General features: G+C 33.5%; 1 protein-coding gene across 1 annotated transcript in view; it reads right to left on the reverse strand.

The window, feature by feature from the left end:
- The window catches only part of LOC143253148 (uncharacterized), a 101809-nt gene that overhangs the window by 66560 nt on the left and 9418 nt on the right, over positions 1 to 25831 (reverse strand). The window lies entirely within an intron of this gene.

Below are 25831 nucleotides of genomic sequence, written 5' to 3' on the forward strand. Positions count from 1 at the left end.
TTTTGATCTTCCTAGGTTATCTTTAGATCAACAAAGTGAGAGTTTGCAACTGATCGTTGTCGGGCACATGTCTTAGGAACAAGAGTATAAACAGGTACGGGACTGTAGGAGGCATTGGAGTTAGATGTTAAATTATTAATTAGTATATATATATAAAGATGTAAAGTCTATACTATGTAAAAACTATACTGACAAACACAACACAAACATTATTTATAAAATACAATGCAATAACTTCACAACTTCTATATTGGAGAAACAAACAACAAAATGGAAACCAGATTCAAAGAACCAAAAAAACACGTTCACACGTTCTTGAACACTGCAAGTGAAATGAACACAACATAACCACAGAAAACACGCAGATACTAAGTAGGGAAACAAATATAAACAAACGTAAAATAAAAAAATTCCTGCTTATACAACAACTAAACCCAAATAAAGGAACACCAATAAAAAGGAACACCTTTATACCTATACTAATTAATAGCCTAACGTCTAACTGCAACGCCCCCTACAATCCCATACCAATTTATACTCTCGTCCCTAAGACATATGCCCGGCAACGATCAGTTGCAAACTCTCTTGTGTTAACCTGAAGATGACCTAGGAAAGTCGAAACGTTTTCTGCTTTGTTAGTAAAATATTAATACTCACACCAGCCGTCTTGAGATATATTTTTATTTCAAGTGGGTATCTAGTCGTCAAGAACTGTCAACAAATCATCAAACTTGGGAATTTAATACAAGCATGAAACTAATTTCTACCTATAATAGCTTTGAAATACTGAATTTTGAAAGTTGTTATATCAAAAGCTGCAATAATCAATTGTGGTATTTTTTTTCAAATTTTTCGTACTTAAAAGTGTCTAAATCATGCTTATAATTGTTTCCCAAATTTCTTATGCCTAAAAATACCAAAATAGTATTTTTGTCATCTGAAATCTAGAATTAAATATCCCAAAATTTTGGAGATTAGATTTAGGGGTATGGTTATTTCTTTTATTTTTCTCGTGATATTTTGTTGTTTATAAGCCAAGAAAAGATAGCAAATTAACTCAATGTGTTTCCATGCACGTATATTTATTTCACGAAAGTTATTGTCCTTCAAAAATAGTGTGTATGATTTTTCAGTATCTCAGTGCAGCGTCAGTGGCATATTTAGGTAGGAGCTAGAGGGACTCAGCTCCAGAGCTAATGGTCTTATTGGGGGTAACTGATAATTTTATTCTACATAAAATCACATGGAATGTAGGACCCACACAACCTTAAATCCGCCACTATGCAACGTTTAGTAATTTTGAAGGAGTATGTGACTGGTTTAGCGTTTAAAAGGTTATCGAATACACGTTGAGAAAACAGAATTCAGGGTATGAAAGTTGTGCGATACTATATGCGAGACGTGTGTGATGCTTCCAATACTGTGTGTGTAGCCCGCTAAGATAGCGGTATGCTTACGGATTTACAGCGCTAAAATCAAGGATTCGATTACCCTCGGTGGGCACAGCAGATAGCCCGATGTGGTTTTGCTGTAAGAAAAACACACGCACGCGCAATACTGCGCACAAATATATCACTTACAAGAAAGTTGGGGCTACAGTCTCAGACGTATCGAGTTTTAGCAGTAACTAAAAGTTCGTCATTGCGTAGTAATTTGATATGATGTCTTAGACCAAGTCAACGGGACAAGCAAATTACTTCAAGATTCCTGAAACAAGCACTGATGTACTCCATAAAAAAAACTGATACTATATTTGTTTCTGGAAGAATAAAGGAAACGGTTTCGTGAAGTTTCAGGCGGATGGTAGAACACGCTACAAGCTAATTGTGTGAAAACTGCAAACAAAATGAGGGACAGTGACTCTAAGAATTCACGTTTAAAAGTATCATGTGCAGTTAAACCACAATCATATAATGTCTCTTCAGAACATCAGATTCTTCAGAATATTTTCAAAGAAAATTTGGTAGATTTGTATCTCAATTTGACTGTTGCTTTATGTTCACTGTGGTTATAGTAGTTGCTTCAGGTGAGAGAATTTTATTATGTGTGAACTTTATAAAAAAAACAAAAAACTGTGTGATGCCTACTATGTGCCAAGAACCTTTGAATGGTCTTTTTCAGATGTCTGGAAAGCATAAATTTGCTGAAGAGGTTCCACATTATGATTTGATCAATGATTCTACAGCCTATATAGCATAGATAGTACATTCATAGAGCTTTAGGTCCTGAATGAATAAAGGGTAAATTTTTATTCGTGTTCAGATAAAATGTTAAAATAATATTTAGTCGGAGGAGAAAAATGGTAATCAAAATGTTAATATGTCAAAATATCAAACTGGAACTTCTGAATTAGTGGCTCTTTACTTAAAAATACATGCAGGAACAATTTTTGGTGAAGTTATTCGAATTTTAATTTTTATACGTCGTTTGAATCTCTCTTAAAAGGTGACCGCCTGTGGTATATAAGTATTTCACGGTGGCCACAGTTGGTCTAAATCTGGCTTTCTATTTTACTCAGTCTTGAAAAATTACAAGTGGGGAGAAACTCTCTTTTTGTTGTTGTTGTAATAAAATGAAAATTTAAATAAAAATATAATTTGGAAGAAGATGGTGTTTGTTTGTTTTTGAATTTTGCGAAAAACTACTCGAGGGCTATATGCGCTAGCCGCCCTTAATTTAGCAGTGTAAGACTAGAGAAAGGCAACTAGTCGTCACCACCCACCGCCAACCCTGTTTCTTGAATCTTGTGCAAAATTACTCGAGGGCTAGCTGTGCTACCCGTGTCTAATTTAGAAATGATAGTCGAGAGGAACAACAACTAGTTAACACTACTTACGTTAGCTCTTAGGTTTCTCTAATGTAGTTGTGGAATTAACCATCACGTTATAAAGCCTCCACAGCTGAAAGTTCTACAGCAGTCATTTTCAATGATTGGATTCAATTTAGCAATCCGCAGATTACAAGTGGAGCGCCCTCACCATCAGACTATGCACGACCATTAAAGAAAAAAAGGTGTTTGACATAAATATACCACAATAATTTAAGTAAATATTAACTTCATTATTTCAACTACCTTCCTTTTATGCATCAGTAAACTCTTACAATATTGAAAGCATTGTGATTTAATTATCAAAACTGTTAGAGCATAACCTACCAGTCAGTTAAGTACAGTAACACAAATAATAACCTTTATCTAATATTTATCCAATTCATTAATTATCATTAACGCCAACATAATGTTTTAAATGTGAAAATTAGTGTACAGAAGTTGTTGTTGTTTTTTAAATCAACAATGATAACCTGTAGAACTTTCACTGGCTAGCATAATGCACAATACTTACTTACCGGTATTAACAAAATAAAGTAACAATTAGTTTTTTCGTGACAGTAAAAACAAATATCAGTATCTATCTGTTATTCATTTATTTGTTTCAACCAAACGGAAGAAAGTCTGACTTCTTCCTAATGGAATACCTGCATCAGGCTTAGACGAGTTACTTCTATTCAGTGTATAATCAAGAAAGTTAACCTTTCAGTTATCTTTATCTTGTTTCCTGTAGAAGACGCTTCGATTGGTTTGGTGGAGTTATTGTTTCAATTATCTTTATCCCGGTTCCTAGTGTTATAAGTCCGAAGTCACACCGCTGTACCACTAGGGCCAATACAAATGATGAAAATCAAATTCTAGATTTGCTAACTTAATGAAAAACATTTGTTTTAGTTTGATTATGACTCTTTGTGATTTTTTTTAATATTAAACATCAATGAACATTATAAGTATTATGTTCACTACAAATATATATAACCATAACGAGCTATTTATTCTTACTTTACTAGTGTTCAACGTGACAGAAAAAAAGGTAATGTATATAAATGAACTATGAATGTTTTCTTTAAATCAAATTTGGAAATTGTTTAACGTGAAATGAAACACTTTACATTAATTTTAAATAAATGTAAAGTATAGATAATTATACAGTTGGCCATGTTATACGATACATTTTAGTTATGTAATGAGACGTGCGGAACGTCTTACATTAAAGACTACATTAGACAGCCAGATGAAGTTATACCTTTTAATGTTTTTACATTTTTGGGTCGTGCACTTTACTGTGTTTTAAATTTTCAATGTTAATGTTTTGTAGTTTATATTATGGACTTCTAGTGGATAGGAATACAACCTCTTGGTTAATTTTAAACGCTGTTTATAATTCCTGTGGTGTTTCAAGTGGCGATGATTGGAGCCAAGTGGTTAGTGTTTCCAGACTATGAATCCTAGAGTTCAAGGCTCACGTCTCGTTACCACAGTAAATATGCTCCACATTTTGGGTTGTAGGTACACAGAAAGAGTGGTGGTCTAATCTTACTATTCAGACAGAGAAGAATAGCCAAAGAATGGTAATCGTTTTTGGATAGTTTTCTTCTCTCTAGTCCATCAGTTCAAAATGAATATTATTATATTATGTGCAAATGCCCTTAGGTAGTTTCACTCATTATAACACATTAGCGATGACGCTTCTTCTAGAAAATATAAGTCATTAATGTTCATTACAACCCAAATAATCACGTTCCACTCTTGGGTTAGAATACAGATATTATCATCAGATGAATTCTACTTCTTTATGATTTCGAACAATCAAGATTTACAAAAATTACCGTCTTCCAGTTTACTCTTTATAGTTAATTTATCAGTTTTCTATATATTCTTGATTTTATCTGCATTTATCATAGTGATGGTAGTGTTGCAATGTTTGAGTTAGTAAATAAAGTAACGTCACTGTTGTTTTTTTTCTGTCTTACGATTGTTAAAAATGAGTATACATTTATCGGTTACCTATTTAGGAAAACGAATATAAAATTCTTGAGTGATTTTTATTTAATTATGAGGATATTACATACAAGTCTAAGAAATCACTGACTTTGTATTATTTCTCTAGCTCTAAAATGTTGATAAAACTTTTCCTTGTCTATCCTACTCCTAGTACATTGATCGCTTTTGTTCACGTGATGAATGATAGTCATTTTTAGTATTTGAAGCCTGAATAGCATCTTATGCGATACATATGTTTAGCGTTGAAGTCAGAAACCCAGATTTCCAGAACTATTTCTTCTTAGTAGAAAATTGCAGCAGTTGTTACTCCAATAGAAACATCTGTTATATTTACAATACTGCAGCTCCAATCTGTGATAACTGTGATAACGACCTGACTAAAGAACAGTGGAATTTCACTCAAGCAAGATGTTAGCGTTAAAACAAGAGAAATTAACTGAAATAAAATAAGTTAAACGTCTTTAGTCAATAGGGCACTAGAACGTGCTTATGAATTGTCTTTTATAAAAGTGGAGTATTAAGAAGATTATTTTGTCCATACCGATAAACTTTCTCTTACAAACAAAAAATATTTCACGAGACCAGACCTATCTTAGTAGTAGCTATCTCCGATCTGAGTGGATTGCATTAGCTTGAACTAATGTAGCAGCCAAACCATACACACACAGCACTTAGGTATTTCTTGAAGACATTTAGTAATTCTTGAACTTACATCAAATCTGATGGCTAATGTCTAATATAAACATGTAACAACTAATGAGACATAGTAAAGACCTACAAACGAACCGTCGACGATAGTGTTTAAACCATATCAAACCAGGTTACTTTTTGCATAAAGATAGCATTTAAAATATCAAGAAACAGCTAGTGTTATTTTATAAAAAGATAACAGTTACCAATATAAAACCGCACCTACTTGTAGAAAGAAAGATGTCGGTTGTCGAAAAAATCGCAGACCATTCTATAACTACTGATTAACTTTGTCTTTTAGATATTGTTTTATCAAAAATGTTTTACTCTGTTTGATGCTTTGGAAAAATATATTCTTCTAAGAATGGATCATTCCATTAAAGATATGAAAATGTCTTTCCATGCAAACATTTTGATGTTCTCTGCTCTGTAAGATGCTCATTCCAATCCACAGAGAAAAAAAAAAGTTATTAAAGCATTGATAGTTTTGTTGTTGTAGTTTTATTAAGACATTATAAAAATTGTATCCTGTTTTACTGAATTTCGTTCAAAACTACTCAAGTTATATCTCTGTTAAAAATCTCAAAATTTGAAGTGTTAGACTATAGAAAAGGCAATACAGCCCATTGCCAAATCTTTGATTGCTCCTTACAAACAAACAGTGGAACTGACCGTTGTATTTATAGTGGCTTGGTAAGGGTACCAGTATGTACAAATTTGAAGGGGATGAGGTAGACAGCTGTTGGACTTGAGAGGAAATATACTCTGTCTGTAGTTACAGACACACAAAGATCAAACATAGTTTTCGCATGAAACAAGAGTGCGGTGATGTGTTTTGAAACAGTATAATCTTTTTCCGGTGTATCATTCGTCATTTTTCCTCTACCTGTATGCATACTGGCCCACTTAACCGCTGAAATTTGACTGTCACGTTATAACTCCTCCAAGGCTGAAAGGGCAAGAATGTTTTGTGACGGATTTTGGTTTTGATATTTGCAAACTGTGAGTCGAGCACTATAACCACAAAGCCAAATAGTTAAGAAGAAAAAAAAAAACTTGAAAAATAGCAATATTAATATATCCGATGACAATGTCAAATTATAGAAGCAACTCACCGCCAAAACAATTTCTTACAATAAGAATTGCCGCTCTTTATTTGTGGTTCAGTATTAATCATGCTATTTGGGTCATTGTTTTTATACTTTGTCACTATAAATCAGCATCTTGAAATACCTGCGCATGCCAGGTAGGGTTCGTGATCGAAATTTAATTTTTCTTCATATTGCGAATACGTAATACAGCATATACTGGCAATATATCATATGAAGGTTTGGAAAATATACATTTTACGTGTTCGTATTTAATGAAGCTAAATATAAAAAATAATGTTCTTAAGATTTATCTCTGATCCATTGGGGAAGCAACAGATAAAATATTTTAAGATTTAATGAATATCGAGCCATAATTCTAGCAGAAAAGGAGTCTACGAATCAACAGATACAGTGGTGGCCAAAATGTTTTCATGCTGTTCTATTCTGGCGTTACTGTCTACAAGCATGAAGAAGATACTGAATAAATGACTGAATAGTAATAGAAAAGGTTGTGTATGTTTGAAAAAGGTGTACAAGTTGTTGTTTTGGTCTGGATAACTTGGACACTTGTCCGTCAAAACACACACAGACCAGTTTTATTATATTACGTACATTACGTATTACGATTGCAAATAGCTAGACATTTTAATCTAGAAGTTAATTGAATTTTGACATGTATCAAATTTATATTTGCCAACGAGATTGACACACACAATTTTCTTTCTTAACACAAATATATTTTAATATAAAAAAACAATACAATTTATAATAACGGTTATTACAAATAGTGATTTATACACAAATTATTTACAAATTCATAAACGATATTCAGTCTTCTATCTGGTCTGAAACTTAATATTTTGTTGATATTTCTGGTCCACGACGAGCGAATTAATTCTGAGTTAATACTGTTACACTTCGTTTAAGCTAGCCAGCTGTCTATTCTTGGCTGGCCACACACCACTTACGAGCTGACTTTCTACCGACCGAGATATTTTATCTCCTCATAGAAATACTAATGTCCGAAGTTAATTTTTTGATGTTAAACGGTTTATAATATTCTAAATGTATAAACGTTCCTAGTCATATGTCTGTAGTTTTCCGATTAATAAGTATTTATCACAGATATAGCTCCCGAGAATTATAGTAATCTGAGTGTATCAAACAAGCAATATTAAACTGTCTCTTGGCTTGTCGATATTTAAGCGTTTAGGGTGAGGTTCTCGAAATTTCTATTTGTAACAATATTTGAATATACGCTAGTAGTTTCATAAAACCTATATTATTGATTCTTACTCTCTAGAATCTTCTACAAATTTAGAAAACAGGCGGGACTTGCGCAATACACATTTAACAATATAGATTACATTCATTTCTAAATATATTTTAAAATAATATTAAAGCCGTTACACAGATCAATTCTTTGTTCAGACAGTTTCTCTTTACTTGGCGTAAAATCATGACTCGTCACGTGCCAAAAGTTATAAGTCGTCAAATTTTCTAACTGTTCTGAAATGGCATGAAGCAAACTGATATTGGCAGAACAGTAAGATACCCCTATTATACTGTATCCAAAATCCTGAAACGTTATGAGACTACAGGAAAGGTTGTTCCATGAAAATCTACTGGTAAACACCGAAATACTACCGCCCAAGATGGCAGTGTGTTGATCAGGTATAACACGTCAAGGTCTTAAGAAAGTATTGTAATATCTTACAAGAGAAATGGCATGAACACATTCATTTCAGAATATCTAGAAGAACAGTAAATAGGTGACCAATCAAATAAGGTTATTTTTCAACAAGGACTATTTGCAAACCGATATTAACCAGAATTCATCGACATCACTGTGTTACTTGGGCATGACAGAACATCAACTTATAGTTAGGACAATGGCGACATGCCATCTTTTCAGGTGAGTCCTGTTTTCGAATTGTTAAAGTTGTTGGTAGGATTTGTGTTCATCGTTTGATAGGGAAGACTGTATTTACCACAGGAAACACACAGGAGGCAGTGCAGTACATGTTTGGGTAGCTGTTCATTATGGTGAAAAAACTGCTCTTTATATACTCCAGGAAAATGTTAATGGAGCATCGTACATGTTTCACATGGAAACGATATTTCTGCCATATGGTTGAACAAGGTTTGGCAATAATTTTGTATTCCCGGATGGCAATACAACTGCTCACAATGCATGTCTTGTACAGGATTACATCGATCAGAAAGAAGTTACAAGATTGCCATGAACAGCAAGGTGTCCATATTGTAATCCCATCGAAAACTGTTAGGTAGAACTGAGCAGGAAATTTACTAACCACAACCTTAAAATAGTTACTGTAGTTGAGTTACAGCACCTTTTCGTGACAAGATGGAACGAAATCAAGGTGGAATCACATCAATCACTTCTTCGACTTGCAGAGGCTATTAGAATTCAGAGAGGACCAACCAAATACTGAATGTTTAATCTGATCTAATATAAAGTTACGGATGCTATTTATAATAATCTGATGTTTTGTCATTATATATGTTTTGATAAAGTTTTGTTATTTTAGGTGAAATGCTGAATTACATGTCTGATAAAATTGTTTGCTGTTCTAATAAATCGTTAATGATGTCTGTAGAACCAGACTTAAAACTTTAAAAAATACCATGCACTTTTTAACGTTTTGATTAGCGCATACGGTGAGATGAAAACACCCACAAGGAAACATACAGAATAAAGTGCTTTCTAATAGTCTTTGTGAATAATTAATGTAGCTTCTTTTAAATTCTGATTTGTCACAGTGCATTGATTAAATGGAAAAAATATACATCACGAACAACTATAATCCTTCCCTTGTAAAATAATCTATACGTGTTATACTGATTCGCATTTCAGAATTTTACTTGAAAGAAATTTTTAGAGCATCCCGAATTATTTGCTACAAAAACATCGCGGATGACGAAAATAAATCTATTTAAACAGGGACGGCGCTAGCCTCTTCTAGATGGGTTAGACAAAACTTGAAGAGCTGCATTTTATATTTTGTGAGAGCACAAAATATAGTACCTCTGAGATAAACTAGATTTAACATTAAGCGCTGTTCCTTGGGGCTACATGGGGGGTACATTTTGGGGTAACTTCAGCCCCAGCGAGCCACTCCATCTCTTTATGTCTGCTACTGATAAGATTCATTAAAGAACAGTCTATAGACTCGTCTACACATTAAATGAATCATAACCTATTTTGTCTTTTACATAACATATAGTCAGTAAGATTGTCTTGTGTGGTATTCTAATAATTTCGCCCACATAAACACGAACAACGTTGCGTGACTTCTGACTTCCTATCGACATCGCTTGCTTGAGTTAACAGGTTAATACAGACGTCAGAAGATCAATAGAATGAAGAAATATCTGCTATTATAAAAGCTATTCCAGAAATTTTATTAGACCTACTAGAGGATATTATTGAATACGCCGAACTGAGGCATAAGAAAAACAGAAAACTTTCGTAAGAGTTGTAAACATTACCAGGGAAAACATGTTTTATTGCAGTCGAGAAAGTGAACTTGCGATTAAATTTTCACTTTTAAGAACTAATTTATGTTGTTGTTTCTTTGTTTTTCTTTAAATTAATTTTAACAGAACTACACCATACTCCACTTGACCTCACACTCCAGAACAACCAATTTTTAATGTTAAAAAATATTTGTTTGTTAACTTAGGTGTAAGATGTACTTCATCAAGATATAATTATTTTTCTGAAAGACAAGCATAAAGACTAAGTCTCAGTATGCCTAAATGTTTGCTATGTAATTTTCTATTTTCCTAAATAGGAAATTATAGACTTTGAAGTAAACATGCATAACTATCAAAAAGAGCAGTTACTGTTATCACAGGTAACTCACAATTAAATCTGTAGGTACTGTTATCACAGGTAACTCAGAATTAAATCTGTAGGTACTGTTATCACAGGTAACTCAGAATTAAATCTGTAGGTACTGTTATCACAGGTAACTCAGAATTAAATCTGTAGGTACTGTTATCACAGGTAACTCAGAATTAAATCTGTTGGTACTGTTATCACAGGTAACTCAGAATTAAATCTGTAGGTACTGTTATCACAGGTAACTCAGAATTAAATCTGTAGGTACTGTTATCACAGGTAACTCAGAATTAAATCTGTAGGTACTGTTATCACAGGTAACTCAGAATTAAATCTGTAGGTACTGTTATCACAGGTAACTCAGAATTAAATCTGTAGGTACTGTTATCTCAGGTAACTCAGAATTAAATCTGTAGGTACTGTTAACACAGGTAACTCAGAATTAAATCTGTAGGTACTGTTATCACATCTCAGGTAACTCAGAATTAAATCTGTAGGTACTGTTATCTCAGGTAACTCAGAATTAAATCTGTAGGTACTGTTATCACAGGTAACTCAGAATTAAATCTGTAGGTACTGTTATCTCAGGTAACTCAGAATTAAATCTGTAGGTACTGTTATCACAGGTAACTCAGAATTAAATCTGTAGGTACTGTTATCACAGGTAACTCAGAATTAAATCTGTAGGCTTTTACACCCTAAAAACGGATTTTTATACTCGCTGTAAGCAGAGCACAGATCATCCATCGTATATCTTTCTGCTTAATAAGAAACAAACAAACTGTTAACAGTATTTTCATTTTTGGATTTTAATATTCAAAATAAATGTAACACACTTTATTGACGCTAAGCTTGTTTAAACTAACTGTATATTTATATTTAAATGGCCACTTTTAGTCTACCAGAAGTAACAAATTACTATTTCATATTGTATAAAAATAACGGAGAAAACACAATAATCCATTACACTGTGTAACACAAACTTTGTTCATGGATAGTATGTGTTATTTCTTAATTGCTTATGTTGTAAAAGTACAGAAAATGGCCATTATTCCCTTCAAACTTTGCTTTTGTGACCTGGATAATGAAATTTAGAAATTAACCTATTTTCTATGTAAAAACGGGCAAATATGCACATTTTCATTTACATAACATCTGAATAAAACAACATATGAATCAAGATTCACATGTATTTCTACTAAAGTTATACAAAAATGTTTAGAAGTGAGTAGTTTCTCGAGATTTGCCACTGTAATGTAAATCACTTTCATGTATCAGTCCCCAAATATAGTTTCCCAGCATGTTTTCGATATACGCTCCCAGATCACAAAAGCAAAGTTTGAAGAGAAAAATAGGTCTTTCCATTTACTTTAGACATAAGTAGTTGAAAAATAACACTTTCTGCCCAGGAACAAGAAAGAGTAAAAGTTTTGTTATATAATTATATCATAAGTAGCTTTCTACTTAACTATTTTTATGCATTTCAGAAAACCAACATAAGTATCTTTACCTTACCGTAATGTGAAATACTTTATCTTGTGTATTAAACAAATGTAATAAAAATCACGTTTCATGGAGAAACATTGTTATCAACTTCATTTCAATCAGGCCGTTATGAATTTATAATCATTAGCCATTTATAAACTTATGAAACGAGCCATTTTCAAAGCATAGAATATTCATTCGCTTAGATCATAAAAAGGTGTTCAAATTAGACAGTTAGCGTCATCGAGACGTTGACCTCCCTTGTACTTAATGTCATTGGAAATCAAAAGAATATTAACGAACTTACGATTGCAGGACCATCCAGGAAGAGACCTGCAACAGGTCATACCCTATCCGTGACAAATATAATGTAGTATCTTGTAGCTGACGACAAAAGTCATTGGTAAAAACCGACAATGTTGTCTAGACAACAGCATAATAAAAATGATCTATATATGGAACAACAAAGCAAATCACGTGTTTATAAGTTGTTTCCGTGATGCATCCGTTCAACCGTAGTGATCAAAGGTTGGTTGCTTTTGGAACGGGTATGAAACAGTGCTTTCTGACGCAAAATATACACTAAGATCACAAGGATATGTGCAATTTAGATACTTAGTATTTCCAAAACAGGATATCTTTTTTCTGAATAGTATTGGAAAAAATAACTGAATTTGAATCATCTAAAGGCACCAGAATCATTCAGAAATATATCTGAAACAAGTTGTATCTCGCTCGTAATAGGCAAAGTGTGGCGTTTTTTTTAACAGGTGATAATCAATGAAAGCAAAGGTTAGCAGCAAAAGCCCTTCAAGTACCTCAGGCAACAATGCCCTACGTAATCAAGATTTACGTCTGGAAAATATACGTAAGTCACGTGTATCTATGTTGTCTTCACGATATATTCCTTCAATTGCTACATGCTTCAAACAGCTGGAGAATAAAGCAAGTATCCATATTAATCTATACGAAGACATGCCGAACTTTTGGGTGATCGGGTTTTTAAAACTGGTTCTAGGTAACAATAGTACACGAAAACTTATTCAAAGCACGCATGATGAAGAAGTGTGCTTTAGATAAAAATTACAATCTTATGGTGTAGTTTTGTGCTTCAGGACTTTGTCAAGATGTAAATCGTCAGATTGAGAACGTGTATTTTCTTACTCGTAAGTTTTTATTATAGCAAAACCACATCGGGCTATTTGCTGTGTCCACTGAGGAGAATCGAACCACTGATTTTAGTATTGTAAATCCGAAGACTTTCCGCTGTCCCACTAGGAAACGATTGAGAACGACTGAACTTGACGAGACTCTTAAAAATTGTATTAATATAACTTACTCAACCGCAATGTAATTCTTCTCCAATTTCAAATTTTCTCAACACGTTTTTCATACGCCCAGCATGGCCAGGTGGGCTAAAGCACTCGACTCGTAATCCGAGGGTCGCGGGTTCGAATTCCCGTCACACCAAACATGCTCACCCTTTCAGTCGTAGGGGCATTATAATGTGACAGTCAATTCCATTATTCGTTGGTAAAAGAGTAGCCCAAGAGTAGGTGGTGGATGGTGATGACTAGTTGCTTTCCCTCTAGTCTTACACTGCTAAATTAGGGAAGGCTAGCGCAGATAGCCAGATACCAAAATTCAAAACAAACATTTTTCATTCTTGTTTACGTATTTTAAGCCAAAGCTAAACCATGTTCTTTCATAAATGCAAAAAATAAAACTAGATACCAAACATAAAACACAGAAACAGCATAACTTTTTATCTTCATCAAGATAAATTCTGTCATAAAAACCCTTGTAAGAGTCAAAGAAGTGTGTGTACATAGCGTTTTTTACCATTATACTTACAGTTAGTTGTTGGTGTTCGTACACAGCAGTAACTTTTTATGTAAACGGCAAATGAGTGTGTGACGCATATAAAGTAATAATCAGTATTATATACATTTATATATAGATAATACTTAACTTTTCATCTAAAGTGTGCAGTGCTCTTTTAAGTGTCTGAAAGTGTTGTTGCTGAGCTTTGTAAATATCCCCCTGCGCTTATGATTGTTTTCAAGAAGGGAATAGTAAACTGATCATAACTATTTGTATTAATTACTTAAATAACAACATTTTAATTACACACAATGTGTTCCCCATAACAAACAAACAATATTTATTATCAATAAGAAACTATAAATTTTTTAAAGTGAACTGTGTGTATCGTGCCAATACAGGTATAGCAAGGCACTTGAAAGGTACTTCTAATACATTCATGAATTGTAGATAACGTTTTCTCACTGAGTTAACACATTCACGTAGGCTGAGTGTGAGCACAAGCTGTTGCTGCTGAAATCTTCTACTTCTAAATTTATCAACAACAATAGTCACGTAACAGATTGGGATTGCGCGTGAACTGACCACGTCAAGTAATTTTGTCGTGATGAAGAATTTTATGACCTAGACCACAGTATGCATGTTCTTTTCACCTGTCTGCAAGACAGAATATTCTTTGTTTTTTATCAGAAGATTATCTGCAAGGCTGTTTCGAGAGGATTTTTTCCAAGCCCATACTAAGAGGTTTTCTACAGCTATCAGAATACATGTAAGTGATACATAGTATAAATTAGAAATACAGTAATGAAGGAAGCCTTGATAAAATGTTTCCTAAAAAGTCTATTTAATACATTCGTAAATTTGAAATTTTTAACATGCTGTAAGCACTTTATTCCCTTAAGTGATTGTTCATCTTAAGTTATCAATTTACTATAAAGGTTAATCCACATTTATTTCGGTAACATGGCTTAATGATTTCTAATATTCCAAACCAGTGATTACACGAGAAGCATGTCTACTGGTAATGATTTCGGCTGATGCAAGACTAGTATAAAAATACTGATTCATCATTACATCATTAATAATATTAGTGACTAACGTATTGATACTGCTTTAGAATTATCAAACTGATTCTGATTCATGACAAACCCCATTAGCTGGCTCATGAATAATACAATTATACATTATTATATGAATAAAAATATAAATACTAGCCTGTTGACACTGACTCATAACTAATTTATTGATATTGATTCTTGACCATCTTATCATAGATAGTGATTATTTATTAGCACATTTATACCATCCTGGGAAGCTTATTCAAGACTAGGTTAACAAAGTGATTCAATATGATATTAATTACACACATACACAACACGTAGCCTGTTGGTACTGATTCACGATTAACTTCATACGTTCATAAATTGATTAGCCTGTTGACGCTAATTCATAACTAGCTTGATAAGTACTGGTAACTGCCTAGTCCATCGAATGAAGATACGTTCCCAGCACACACAATTCATACAAGATGCTAAGCTTACTCTGTATAGATAAATAAACCCAACCATCGGAATACAGTTGAATGTATAACTTGTTGAGTGCATATTAAACTTCTAAGATTCACAGCACAGATAAAATTCCTAACTTTACAAAGTGCTAAAAGCAGAAAACCAAACGTAAAAGGCCCCAGTCAGTTCACTGAGTTTTTTCCCTATGTTCCGAGTAGGTAAATGTAGCGGAAGTGATCCAAACACCAAGTTATATAGAATGCATTAAGTCTAACTTTGTTCACACACAAAGCAAGGAAATCACAAATTTAATTAAACACAACAGAGACATAAGCACGCGGATGTAAATTAGTTAAATTTCTATACAGGACTGCTATGCTGTAAAAATTCATTCTTGAAACTCAGGCACAAATGGTCATTTTATGGAACAGAGCAAGCCTAACTACCAAAAGTTCAACTAAGATGACAAACATTGTCACTTTATTTCTGCTACCTGAACCAGTCACAATCACAGGAACATAACTAACAATGGCTTTGCTCTCTCACTCGACTTTCTGGTCGGTAACTTCATAACGTGAACCTGTGTAAGGCTCAACAGAACAATGAAATAGTAAAGCTGGCAGCAATCACAGTGATGTACATAAGGTCAGGTCTAGAAATAGTTAATAGATGACAACTTGGAAATACAACACAATGAAAGACATAAGTAAAATTATGAAAATGCTGGTAGCATAGTTCATTTGACAAGAAAGTTTAAAACATCAAAATACAACACTAAGTAAGTAGTAATTGATATTTAGTTTGCTAATACATCTAGATTTCTGAGTAAAGGTGAATCATGACTTGAGCAGCAAATTACTGCAAAATAAAATTAATTTTACTAGTATGAAACAAAAAACTACTCTAGATAAAAGTAATGATAACAATGCTTGAACTTCATGTTACTCTGTCTCAGAAATTGAAGAAATATGTCATTTTACAACTGTCAGATATGCATCACGTTAATGCGAATGTTACAGTTTGAACGGTTTAAGTATAGAGTGGGTGTTAAGTTATTTTTAGAAGCGATAGTTTGTCGCGAATTTGTTTCCGTCACTGTGTACGATTAATGGACAGATCAATTGTTGTGAATTACAACTTGTGTTATTGTGACATGTTACTAGAAACTTCTAAAGTTTCTTTGTTGTTTCAACTGAGTATTATTGCATCATAATATCGAGTAATGTGTGGAAACTTCTAGGCCTAAGTCAGACTATAAATACATATACAAAATGTAGTTTAGGCTAGTTGGACAAATCTAGGTAGATAGAAATTGATCTTGATTGAGTGATTGTGATTTTAAGCACAAAGATTTTATGGTACGGATTTCTAAAGTTACATTATCATAGATTGTATTGTAACTACAGAGTAAATTTATCTTGTCAAGTGTTTTTAAAATACTTGAACCAATCTATATGGAATTTGATGAAAATATCTATATATATTTAAAGATCTAGATACAACTGAGGTAAGTAACACTGTAAAGAACATATGTATATATGTTTAACTGTTTTAATATATATTATTTTAAAACAATTGGAATGTGTGCTGTTTGTTTATTGTTGAAATTTATAACCAAGTCACAGACACCTAGTGTAAAACACCCGATCCATATCTTGAAACCTAGCAAGGATCTACAGTGGTATATGACAGTAGACGTAAACAATAATGGGGAAAGTAGGCCAATATATGCACAACTCTAGTGATGACGAAAATATTATAGAGATTAAAACCTCGATGTACAGCTATGTTGACTAAATTTAATAAGCAATAGAGAATTTCTAGAAACTTTGGCCCAAAGATGACAGTCTAAGAGAGTTTTAAAACAACAACACAACATAGAAAAAGAAGAGCATCAACTGAGAAAGAGCACAATAAGAGAAAGAAGAAACTGGAAATGAATAAAATAGGAACACAGTAAGAGAAAGAGGAAAATAGAAACTGGAAATCAGGATCAGCCGACCTCAGCTACTCAAATATGATAATGCATAAAAAATACATTAATGCTTTTCTGGAAAGGTATGAAAGATTTGCCCAAAATCACAACTGAGACGAAGGTGACTGTGCAGTCTATCCATCCTCATTCTCAGAGAAAAGGACTTACAAGTGTATGTAGGCAAGACACCAGTAGATGCCATGGGTTATGACAGGTTAAAAGTGGCTTTATTGAAATGCTATGAACTTACCAAGTACAGTTTTGTTGGAAGTTTACAGAAGTCAACTTAGACACTGGAGAAACTATATTTTGATGCTTCACATAATGGATTAGCATGGCTAAGTGTGAAATTAGTTTTAAATGCTGACTAACATACTCAGGCAATTCATGATCATATGTTCAACTAGCATGTCATTGTTTCTATAAGGGATAGTACAGAAAGCTGGCAAAACAGTATATGTAAGCTTGTAAAAAGATTATAACTGGAAAGCTCAAGAATCGGTCAAAGTCGAAACAAATCAAAGCTAGGGATGGATAACCAGAAGCATGATGCCACTAAAGGTGATAAGTCAGCAGATAGAGATGCTATGTTTATTATAAAATGAGGCATATAATGGTGGGCTATTTAGCCTAATAGTCACTAACAACAGTATAAGTAGTTAGAAAAGAAAAAAAAAGAGTTGTACTTTGAGAAAAATAAAACTGCTGAGATTGTAATAGTTTTAGCCAAAAATTGAGAGTGTTCAGCAATTCATACATCAGTAACGCTTAACCCTACATCTATGTTGTTTTTTTTCACAATTCTTTAGCGCTTGCTTTGGTGTTGGTTTAGAGGACCCCTCATCTACAATGGATTTTATTTTGTTATGTATGCATCTTTGTAAGTAAGCACAAAGCTACACAATTGTCTATTAGTGCTCTGCCAACCACGGTTATCGAAACGTGGATTCTAGTATTGGAAGTCCACAGACATATCACTGTGTCACTGGGGGGCTTTATTTTGATATGCAATTTGGCAAATTAACTTCAACTCAGTTGAATTCAATCTGAATTCAGTACAAGGATTTTCTATAAGCTTTGATACAGAAAATTGCAAAATCGCAACAATGTAAAAAAACAGTTCACATACTGTCCAAAAAGGTGTCAAAATAAATTAAAATCTTAAATTTAACTTTAGGACAGTTTATATTTATATTTTTGCGACAAAATTATTGGGCATATTATACTAATATCCTAATGTTATTAATACGTCATACATAGTTTCAGAGGTTTTTACTATAAATATGACTAGTTCTTATTTCATTGGCCAAAACTTGATATGAAATGAAAGATAAAATAATGTTACATACAGTTTTATCATATTTTAGGGAGTGCTGATACAGAAAAAACATTAGAAATTGTAAACTGCACTTTAATAGGCAAATTAAATGCATATTAAATATAATAACTGATGTGGAATAAATATTTAGTGTTTTTGCTGTTTTTTACCTGCCTGTATGTATCTTGATTGTTATAGGTAAAAATGCTAATTTAAATTTTTGTATAAGTGAACATCCCAATCATATTAATAACACAGCAGACTATGTTGCTAAGAATTAAGTAATTGGACTGTGTTTGAACTGCATATTTTCACAATGGGCGCACAAATGCCTAATATTTATTTGTTTGAAGTTAAGCGCAAAACTACACAACAGACTATCTATGGCCAAAGATCGACGTTGTAAGACCAGACAGAAGATCTTGGTTCTGCTACACACAGACAACAACAACCTCATCCTCCAAAGGAAAGGACCTTTTGAAATGCAGAAGGTGGTCAACAGAATTAACTATAATGTTGGATGGAAAGACCTGCCATGCCAAACTGTCTAAAAGGTACATCGAGAGGGTAAAAGACTTAACAAGTGCAACTGTTAAGACACAGAGGTACACTGCAGAACTAGAAGACAGATACTTTGTCATGGAAGGCGAACGTAGACCTACGAGATCTAGGATCACCGAATAGAAATGAAAGTTACAAAGATGTCAACATCAGGAAAGAACTGACTGGCAAGCAGAAAAAAAAGAGCTTCACATTTTATTAAGTCGAATCAATGGGCAGTCTATAGGCTATCATGGAAAAACTAAATGGTGTCAAGTTCTTTACCAAGATTAACCTGAGTAAAGGTTATTTACAACTTTTAATTGGGACAGAAGCTAAAGAGACAAGAGCCTTTGTAACAATAAACAGTTTAAGAAGATGCTGTTTGTATGAGTAAACTCAGCAGCAACATTCAACTACATAATAAGAACAATGTTGCAAAAAACCAACAACATCAAGTATTATGTAATGACATTCTTAACCACACAGCCACCTAAAGAAACTCAGACAGCTGTGTAGATGGGCAAGGGAAGCTGATCTGTCCATCAGACCATCTAAGTATTACATTGGCTATTCTGTGCAGGACTTTGTTGGACACAAGGTGGGGAATCTACAGATAGTTATGGAAGAGGGGATGCGAACCAACATATAAGATGTACCATCTCCAACGACCAAGCAGCAAGTCAGATCTTTTCTGGGGCTAACAGGATACTATAAAAAATTCATCCCAAACTATACTCCACCACTAATTGATATGACCAAGAAGGACAACCTAATAAGGTGAAGTAGGAACAACCACAGCAGATGGCATTCCAGAAGTTGAAGAACATATTAGAAAGTTTTCCAATCCACAGAATGCTAGATTTCAAGGAACCATTGATCATTCAGGCTGATACATCAGATGTTGGAAGTGAAGATGTACTTCTGCAAGAGCATAAAAATGGTCTGTTTTCCATAATATATATTACTAAACATGCTGTTGAGTAGTGTAAAAAGCTACTCTGTGGTTGAATGAAAGTGCCTAGCCGTCATATTTGCGAACTGAAAGTTCCAGAACTACTTCTATTGAAAGGAGTTCACCATACAGACGGGCATCAACTCCTGACATACTTCCAGAGATGAAAAATACACAGTAATAGGATCATGAGGTAGGCATTGTATCTCCAGAACTATCGGTTCCAGGTTGAGGGCATCAAGAACGTTGTAAATGTTAGTATAGACTACATGGGTAGACTTTGTGTATGAATCGAAAATGCTTGTTGATAAAGTATAACAATATTGTAAATATTTTTCTTCAAGAATGGCTTATTGTTAGATGTACTTGAATGTTACGATTTAGATGTTTTAAGTATAGCATGAGTTTTAAATGTAATTATTTTTAGTAATAATATATTGTAAATTTGTTTCTATAACTGTGTACAAATCATATTTTGGGAAGTTCAATTATTGTGAATTGACACTTGTATTTTTTTATCATGTTAAGAGAGTATACTAAAGTTTTCTCATTGCTTTAACAGAATATTATTGCAGCATAGCATAGCATCGTATGCGGAAATTTCTAGGACTCAGTCAGGTAATAAATATGCAGATTAAATGTAATTCAAATTAATTAGACAAGACCGGTTAGATAGTGATATATCTAAAATCAGTAGTTTTGAGTTTATTCGTAAAAGCATATAGTGGCAATTACTAAAATCACATTATCATGGACTGTGCTGCGATAACATAGTAAAGAGGAAAATTTGTTTTGTTAAGTGTATTTTAAAGTAACAAAATTAAGTTGTGTGGATTTTGATAAAAAAAAAGACAATTATTTAAAGCTACAGATATAACTGTGCTAACCAACAGTGTAAAGGGCATTTATGTATACCTTCTACTTGTTTTGAAATACACTGTTTTCAAACAAATGGACTATGTGTTGTTTGTTTGTTGTTGAAATTTATTGACTATAAGTCACAGACACCTATTGTAAAAAATCTGGCTTATACCTAAACAGCAAACAACAGCAATGACAACTCTACAGAGTAGAGTAGCCAAGGGTAGGGTTTCGGGGGTTAACCCACCCCCCGTGGACCCAATCTTTTTAGACAAGTTCAGTTGCCACCTGTGAAGTTTCATAAAGATCCGTGATTGCATGGCAGATAATTTCACATACAACAAATGATCAAATGCAAATTTGTGATTGAACACTTTTTTAATACAGCAAGTTTTGTCAGAACTAGAGAAATACAATCGAATATCTATGAAAGACTCAAACGCCTGTTCGTTCTTGCCAGGACATCTACAACACAGTTTGGTTCAACTTTAATATCACGGTGACTGTATAATTAGGCCAGGTCATTCAATCGATCTTCAGTGGTAGTATTTCTCAAATACATTTTGAATCTTCTGAGAGTTGAAAACGAACGCTCCACTGAGCTCGTTGACACAGGCAGCGTGGCAAATACTTTCAACAGTCTAGAAATGACTGGGAACATTTCTGCATTGCACATTGCATATGCATCTATGACATTTTTTGGTCTGTTGTTCGCAAGTGATTTGTACCAAACCCTAAGTTCACCTACTGTAGCTAGTGAAATGCTGTCAATGTCAGCCTTGTATATATTGACAAATTCTTTAATTTGGTCACATTGTTGTGCTGTAGGTTCTCACCGTTCTGTGGTAGATCCTGATGGTAGTAGACACATGAAGCTTGTAAGGAGAGTTTTATGACTGGACAGACGGTCACAAAAAGACCGTTGTGAAAGAAAGTGATTAACAAATGGTATAAATACAACAATACGAAAGTACTCCTCAGGGCTAGTGGTTTGTGGGTTAGCACAGTACATCTGTCTTTTAGCCTGCCTTGGCATAATAATGTCAATTTGAGGCTCACTACACAGAGTTTGAGCCTCACAGAAAATGTTGTTAAATTCATTCACAGTATTATTTCTGAGTGAACGGATTAAATCTTCCACTATTTCTGCGTGATGCATCGCAGCACCTAAATCAATGTTCTGTTGCTGCAGTAAGTTGCACAAAGTTAAACTAAAGGAAAACAATTTAGCAATGGCAAGTAGAGTGATGATGAATTCTGGCTGTGTTATAGAACACAACAATTGATTGGCTTGCGTGGCAGAATCTCTGTCTTGCCATCCTGATATGGTCTCAAGGGCATCTGCAACTGCATGGATTAATTCTAGAAAGGTAATAACTGAGTCATGCCTCTCAACCCACCGGGTGGGGCAGAGACCTTTCAAACTTTTTTTTTTCGATTCGGGTGCTTTTTTCTCCACCGAAAGAACCAAAACGTACTTTCGTTTAGGTGTATTAAGAAAGTTTTCAATGCTAGAAATTACTCCTATGCAATTTCGCATAAGAACTTATTTACAAGCATCAGAAATTGCCAAGTTTAGGAAATGGGCACTGTAGTGTACATAGGGTGCAAGTGGGAATTTATTAGTTATGTGCCTCTGGACACCATTGAATTTCCCACTCATAGAAGCAGCACTGTCTTACCTTTGTTTTCGCAGGCAAGCCATGTCAATACCATATTTTGTTAGATTGGTTATGATAACATCAACCAAGTTTCTGCCTGTCACATCATAAACAGGTATATATTGCAAAAAAAGTGCACAGATGAACTTGTGTTTACGACCTGTAGAAAATTGTTAGCTTTTTTTTGCTGTTTTGGAGGTACTGTTTCAATTCATGTGCCTTGAAGTCTTCAACAGCCTTCTTCCAGTTTGTGTATGGAAATTTCACTAGTTGTCCCAATTTCTGGCTTCCAACACCAGCACCACCAGGCGCAAAAAGACAGCAGTACTTGCAGAAAGCACCCTTTGCATGTTGATTGTAGAGTAGCCATCTCCACTGTGAAAGCCAACGATGCTGAAAATGCAGCTTTCTTGGACCACACTGGGGGAAAACATAATCACTCCTTGGCATCCTGGCATTCTCAAGGAGGCATTTTTTGGTTTCAGCGTTTATCCAAAAGAGACAGAAAGACGTAGTTCTAATTAAGTTATTTTACACATAGGAAAGTTTATTATGAGAGTACAATAACCTCGATGAGAAAGGCTTGGAGCTGTACTTCAGAGCAGGCCTAACATCCTGTGGCTGTAAGCCTACAATCACTAGCAGCAATGAATATTCAGTCTAAAACTCATTAGACCCACCCTAGCATGGCTTCGCGCTTGTGCGCTTGCATTAAGCACTCAAACTAACCCTCCCCAAATGGCCATTTCTGGCTAAACCCCTGAAGAGAAGTATGTGTATATTTAAATTGGTTGATGATCCTAATGGACAGAAGAAATCAAATCAAAGCTGCAGACATATGTATTTTCAAAAGAATAACAACAGAAAGGGCTTTCACAAGTCATTACAGTGTTTTCGTGATAAAACAACTTGTTCAATATTTTATCACGTGATTCAATATTTTACTTTCACTGTAAGTTTTATAGTACATCTGACTTTCATTATAGTCAAGTAGAACAAAAACTGCATTTTACGTATTTTTAAGTGAAAATCCTGAATATTTCAATTGTAAAAATAACAGGATCTTGACTGAAAACCAATCAAATATTTAATGTGAAAAACTTACATCTGAATAAGAGATGGAGTATTAATAATCTTTATTACCTTAATAAGAATTTCTAGAACTCAAAATACTCTTCTTTATGGAACTTATGAGAAGCTCTTCACGCCATGAAATGGAACTTTCTAATAGTTTTCCGTTATTTGACCTTGTTGTATCTTGACATAAGAGAATGTCTTAGAATATCCTGTAAGAAGTCTATAAACATTTGCTGAAAATAAACATCTAGAATGATCTACGCACATCTATAGACTGCTGCTAGAATACTAAGTGTAACTATTATATAAATTTAATGTTAAATAAAACTAGTAGATGAAGTTAAACTTAGACAAAAGTAATATATAACGTTAGCAACAGACATAACTAATAGATGAAGTCAACGATAGACACAACTGCCAGATAAAATTAACTATAGACATTTTTATTAGTAGCGTTGGCGTTGTATATACAACTTTAAATGAAGATAATTTTAAACACAACTACTAGATGAATTTAACGTTAGACATGTCTTCTAGATGGGGTTGACATTAAACACAATGAACAAGATAAAATTAATATGAATATAATTAATAGCTGAAGATAACTTTTGAAAAAAATACTAGATAAATTAACGTAAAGCTCGACTGTTAGTTAGATAAAGTTAATTTTTAAACAATTACTATATAAAGTTTAATAGTATTAATTTCCGATTAGATCAAACCACCTAATTAAAATGAACCTGGTAATAAGTATAGAGAACTAAGTATCATATTATAACTATTATATTGCAAGGTTTGTTCAAGTTAATAGGTCTAAGTTAATCTTTAATTCTTATACTAAGATAACAATGAAAAATAATCTCTGTAATATAATTATAATAATTGAATTATAATAATAACAGACATACTAAACTGACCAATACTGTTTCTAATATTAACGTTAAAGGAAGAATCAAATATACTTCACTTTCGAAACTCAATAGCTAAGTTTGGTAAGAATAAATGCAAGGTAATATTAGTAGATTAAGTTAACAATGTACACAAGTACAAGATGAAGTAAAAACGTACATAAAAATGACGTACGAATCTTTATTGGTATTCAAAGTGCAAGATTTTCTTTCTTACGTTTTCATTAACTCCGAAAATAGAGAAACGTACATTTATTTACTCGATGTTTAGTCACCCGTTTGGATAATGGTAAGTCTAGGGATTTATGACGCTAAAATCAGGGGCTCGATTTCCCTCGGTGGACATAGCAGATTGCTCGATGTGGCTTTGCTATAAGAAAAATACACACTCAATGTTCAGTGTCATTTACTATTAGCTTTCTACCATGGAATGATTTAGTTTATGTTCTAGAAAAAGAACAAAGTTATGTTAAACTTCATCATGCACTATGTTCAAACATAATAATCGTTTTGTATGAATCTTCGTAGTAAATGATTTTTTTTTCTTATATATAGCAACGATTAAACTACTTCATTGATGGTGGTTTCCAATAGCAAAACTAGTTTCCAATTAAGACCTAACGCATCTGGCTTCTAAAATTTGGTACTAAAAATAAATGTTTGATACAAAGACAACAGAATGGGATAAACTACAAGCATAAAAGTTCTTACAACAAGAAGCTTATAAAGACCAAACTTTGTCTTATAAATCATTACCGTCAACCGTTATAGATAAGCTTGTTAAAACGAAAATTAGGAAGAAAAAATCAAATGAAACTTGGGTTGCGACTCGTTAACGATAATAGAAATTAAGTTTAAATCTTACAAAACAGGTGTTTTGAAGCTCAATAAAACAATATTGCTAGATTCAAAAGCAATCAAACGTCGTTAAAATTTGATTTTCTGTCTTCATTTAACAGCTTTTTCTCTCTGTTTCGTCTTCAGAAATAGTGTAGTCTCGTAGAATGTAAACAGTTAACGCCCCATGCGTGAAGGTGCCAATAAATAAGAAAGAAATCATTTTCATTATTAGTCTGTGTTGGTAATAGACTTATCTGGTAATAACGCATTGTCATTTTCAAACAGTAAAGCCCAGTAACTTATTTAAATATAAGTAAACATATTTTTCTTGGTTTGGCCCTAGAAACCTTATCTGGTTTATAAATACAATTTTCTGAACTATTCCAGCACCAAATTTCT

Source organism: Tachypleus tridentatus, chromosome 6 (genome assembly GCF_004210375.1).
Source record: "Tachypleus tridentatus isolate NWPU-2018 chromosome 6, ASM421037v1, whole genome shotgun sequence".
Lineage (NCBI taxonomy): Eukaryota > Metazoa > Arthropoda > Merostomata > Xiphosura > Limulidae > Tachypleus > Tachypleus tridentatus.